Source organism: Phyllostomus discolor, chromosome 12 (assembly GCF_004126475.2).
Source record: "Phyllostomus discolor isolate MPI-MPIP mPhyDis1 chromosome 12, mPhyDis1.pri.v3, whole genome shotgun sequence".
NCBI lineage: Eukaryota > Metazoa > Chordata > Mammalia > Chiroptera > Phyllostomidae > Phyllostomus > Phyllostomus discolor.
This window is the reverse complement of record NC_040914.2, coordinates 28,057,512-28,062,796: the sequence shown is the minus strand read 5'-3', so window position 1 is coordinate 28,062,796 and position 5,285 is coordinate 28,057,512.

Genomic DNA, 5,285 nt, shown 5'->3' with positions numbered 1-5,285 from the left:
TTCCTAATATAATCATGGATTTGTCTATTTATTTTATTTTGTCAATTTTCATTTTATTTATGTAAAAAATTATGCCATTGTGTGAAAACAGATTTAGAACTGGTCTATTTTCCTGGCAGATTAACCCCTTTATCAATTTCAATGTCTGTCTTCATCTCCAGGAATACTTCTTGACTTAGAACCTACTTTGTTTAATGTTGGAAAGCGTATGCCAGCTTGCTTTTAGTGAGCAGCTCAAAGATGCACTTTTGTGATATAATTTTTATTATTTTCTTGTCATATAGCTATGGGGAATGCCATGTGATGGAGCCAGAGACTGGAGTGAGTCATCTTCAGCAAGGAATGTCAAGATTTGCTGGCAAACCCCAGAAACTCAGAAGAGATAAGACAACATTCTTCTCTAGAACCTTCAGAGATAATATGGTCTGGCCAACACCATCATTTTGGGGTTCCAGTCTCCAGACAGCGAGAAAATAAATTTCTGTTCTTTTAAGCCACCCTGTTTATGATAACTTGCTATGGCAACCCTAGTACTAAATGAATTCAATTTTTGTGTGTGTGTGGGGTGGGGTTACCATTTTGTCTTTGTGGCTTTCAACTATTTTGTGGCAGTGTTCCTAGAAGGGACTTTTTAAATACACATTTGCCCTTTTCAGAACTTTCAAAACCTGTTGCTTGATGGTTATTTTTATCCATCTGTCATTTTCTTAGCCATTAACTCTTAAGAAGTTAATTCAGCTTTATTTTCTCTTGCTTCTTCTTCTTCTGAAATTTTAACTTTATATTAATCACAACTGTTCACTGGGTATCACATATCTTTTGTGCTCTTTTCTGTATTTTCTATGTTTTCGTCTACTTTGCTTTATTTGAATGATCTCTCCTGCTTTCTAGCTCAGTAATCGCCCTCTCTGATGTGAAGTCCAATGACTGAATTCTTCCTCTCAGTCAAATGTTTTCAATTCTATAATTTCCATTTGATTACCTTTTAAAACAAAGTATAAGTCTCCGGTGAAACTATTCATCTATTTTTGAGAACTGAATAATCCTAGCTGTTTAAAAGTGCCCAATCTCTAAACCTGGTCACCTAGAAGCTTGCTTGGGTTCTCTGCTGTCCTTTATCTTGCTTTTCAGCCATATGGTTCTGGCACCCAGGGCCTGTCTGGTAATTTCCATGGAGGGGACTAGGGTTAATACTCAGCAGAAGCAACTGGAAAAAACAAAAAATGTCTTCCAATCATACCTTAGTATGTTGGGTCACCTTGATACTAGTGAGCAGTACAGAGGGGGCAGGGTGGTCTGAAGGCTTTGGATGCCCTTTGAAAGGATTTCTCAGGCACTGAAGCCCTGATATTATCTACCTGAGGTCTTCTCAAGGCTTTGTTGTAACCCAGACTGGAGGAACTCACTGTCCTCCACATTCCATGCACTCACCTTCTTCATTGCAGTCATTTGTTTCTTCTAACAATGGAGGAGGAGGAAGAAGAAGGAGGAGGAGGGGGGAAGAGAGCAGGAAAAATGAAGATGGTGATGATGATAAGGAGAAGAAGAACAAGAAGCAGGACAGGGAGAACAAGAACAAGAATAGGAGGAGGAAGGAGATGAAGTGCAGGAGGAGGAGGAAGGCAGGAAGAACAAGAAGAAGGGTAAGTAGAACAAGAATAAGAAGATGAAGAAGAGGAAAGAGAGAAAAGAAGAGAAGAAGGGAGGAGAAGGGAAGGGGCAGGAAAGGAGAGAAGGAGGAGAAAAAAGAAGCAAAGAAACCATCAATGATCCATTATGAAATGGATGGCTACCCAACTATAAACAGTGCTTCTAAGTGCCTCATATGAGAAGGGAACAAATTGAGTCTCCTTGCTGTCCTGGATACTAGCACTCCCCTCATGGCCTTTGCACATGCTGTTCCCCCTGCCTGGAACACCCTTAGCCAAGTTGTATACATGACTGGCTCCCTGACCTCCTTCAAGGCTTTGTGGAAATGTCACTTTCCTTGATCACCCTTTAAAAACATTTCACCCTCTCCAATAATGTAGTTCCCTTTTCCTTACCCTATTGTCTTTGTAGGATTTTCAGCATCCAACAGATTTAACCTACTTCCTTATTTTTTCTTTCTCCTCTCATTAGTTTCACTTGGGCACAGATTTTTTGTCTGTTCTATTTCCTTCTATATCTCGAATGCCTAGAATGGGACTTAGATGAGTTAGCTAATATTTACTAGTGTTTGTTGTTAGATGAATGAAAAATGTTAAACATTTATGATACTAATGATAATGATAGTAACAGAGAGTATAACATTTGATGATATCTAAAGGCTCTTCCAACATTAAAGAAAACAGTAACTCTTTATTTCTGTGTATGTAACCAAAAACAAATAGTGAAGTGAAATAACACAGTCATCACTTACCATTTAACACTTGCAGGCTCAGCAAACCTATGGAAGACAACATACAAACAATGATGAATGCTCCTGAGACTGACAGATTCAGCAAGCTCATCCCAAGCTACCATTCACCTTTTCTCATTGCCTCTCCCTGAAGGCATTCACTCATATTAATTATAACTATCTGTCTGTCTCCCTCACCAGACTATGAGTTTATGTAGAGGTATGAGAACATTAGATTAATCTTTCAGGTTTCCACCACCCTCCATGGTCCTGGCACATACTAAAGCTTAAAGAATATTTTTGCCAGACAAGATTTCCACCAAAAATCCCAGGTTGTAAATAGAGTGAGATAGTCACCTAGAATCTCTAACATCACCCATCCAGAAGGAAGTGTGGTCCAGGAGGCAAGAGAGGTCCAGTTCACAAAGTCCAGAGTGTTGAGGTGAAGAGACCACGAGAGATGAGACCGTAAGTAAGAGGGAAAACCACAAGGTTAGAAGATGAGAGATTGGGAGCCAATGAGAACAGAGGCCAGGTGGGTGGTAGTGGGCAGTTAGGACTTATGGCAGGGAACTGGATGAGGCGGGACAACCAAAAGCGTTGCTGTGTGGGTCAGAGGGGGTCTAATGCTTAGAAGACTTGCACTGAATTAGGGTTAGGTGAAAAGGAAGCCACTGCCCTTCATGTACACACTGTCACTGTGCCGTGGGCACCTACACACTTCAGATGGATAATGCCTACCTCATGTGGAAGTCTGGTGGGGGACACATAACATTAATACATTAAAGGTGCTGCTTCCAGGGTCTGGCACCTAAGAAACTCTTAGTAACTTTTCATGATGGTCATCACCATCCTCATGAGACCATTGTCCACATACCTAACTTGAGGAGGGGATTGGTTCTCCTAAGACACCTCCCACCTTTGAAGGGGAAAGTAATGCATTTTTTTCCAATCTCTGGGCTAAAATAAATTTTCTGAGAGAGGATCTATGAGTAGGAATAGACCCTAGAGCAGACATAAGAAAGAGAACCTGTTGCCCTGACTGGTGTGGCTCAGTGCATTGAGTGTCATCCTGCAAAGCAAAAGGTTACCAGTTCAATTCCCAGTGGGGGCCCCTGCCTGGGTTGTCGGGCAGGCCCCCAGTAGGAGGCATACAAGAGGCAACTGATCAATGTTTCTCTCCCTCTCTTCCTCCCTCCCTTCCACTCTCTCTAAAAAGAAAATCTTTTAAAAAATAAATAAATAAAATCTTTTAAAAGAAAGAAAGTGAACATGTCCAAAGGGGGAGGGGCAGGGATGTGGAACAAGAGTCTTACGTTTCAGTACTGTTGAGATGTGAGCAGCAAGGAGGAGAATATCCAGTAGGAGTCCGTGGCACCACCAGAAACAGGGATGAGAAGAGGACAAAGGTGTTAATGGCTCCTTCCTAGCATATACCACCCTGCTGGCTCTCAGAAAGGATCCTCGCATATTAGGGAAGAGAGAGGGGTTCCCAGAATTAATGGGATGGGCTGGGGCCATGGCCGGGTGACTTCAGATGCTTCTATTAGACTTGTTCCCCTTTGGAGACATATTTATCCAGGTGGCCAGAATCCCAGGTACCCAATTTCCTTGGGGATTCATCCCCCAAAGGTTAGCATGATTATTAACCCAGAGGTTAGGTCCCTTTGACCCCCTTTTATCTCATTTCTCTCTTGAGTGGTCAGGAGGGAGAAAATTTGAGGAAGGAATTGCACCTCTTGCATCCTTCTTATTCAGTAGGCGTCCCAACAAATACATGCTACTCAATATGTCTCATATTCTGGGGCAGTCGTCCTTGGCTTTCAAGATCCAATAAAGCCTGTAGACTGTAAATGCTTCTGTGCTCACGTACTCCATCACACCTGCTGCCTGGAAGCCACCTGCACCCCAAAAACACTCTCCTGAGTCTCAGGGTGACATCTTATTAGGGGGTGTGTGGACCTCCACAGCTCCTCCTGAGCCTCATTCAGAGATGGGGACAGTAGACGGAGTCTCCCTTAGCAGAGGGTCTTAAATAAAGAAGAACCCAAAGATCCCTTTCTGCCTCTCATTTACTCTTCTTCCTAGCAACAAAGTTATCCATTAAAAAAAAAAAAAAGAAAGAAAAGAAAGACCTGGCTGGCGTAGCTCAGTGGACTGAGCACAGGCTGCGAACCAAAGTGTCGCAGGTTTGATTCCCAGCCAGGGTACATGCCTGGGTTGCAGGCCATAACCCTCAGCAACCGCACATTGATGTTTCTCTCTCTCTCTCTCTCTCTCTCTCTCTCTCTCTCTCCCTCCCTTCCCTCTCTAAAAGTAAATAAATAAAATCTTTAAAAAAAGAAAGAAAAAAAGAAATAACTCACTTTTCACTGGAGGTTGCAGCAGAGCCAGAAGTCAGGGAGACCATATGGAAAAGAGTGAGCAAGAGGGTAGGGTCAACATGAATGTCCCAAGGACATTCCATTCAGTACAGAGTCTTAAGGTTATTGTTTTTATTGTGTGGTAATGTTAGGCTCACAAAAGACTGCAAAAATGGCATAGAGGGGTCTTGTGTACCCATTGTCCAGCTTCCCCCTGGTGATGGCATCTTACACAACCATAGCACATTATCAAAACCAGGAAATTGCCCTGACCAGTGGGGCTCAGTGAGTTGGGTGTTGACCCATAAAGGGAAAAGTCACCAGTTCGATTCCCAGTCAGGGCAAATGTCTGGGTTGTGGGTTTGGTCCCCCAGTCAGGGTGCGTATGAGAGACAACCAACTGGTGTTTGTAACATCAATGTTTCTTTTCTTCCTTCCTTTCTTCCTTTCTTTCTTTCTTCCTTCCTTCCTTCCTTCCTTCCTTCCTTCCTTCCCTCCCTCCCTCCCTCCCTCCTTCCTCTCTCTCTCTTTCTTTTCTTTCT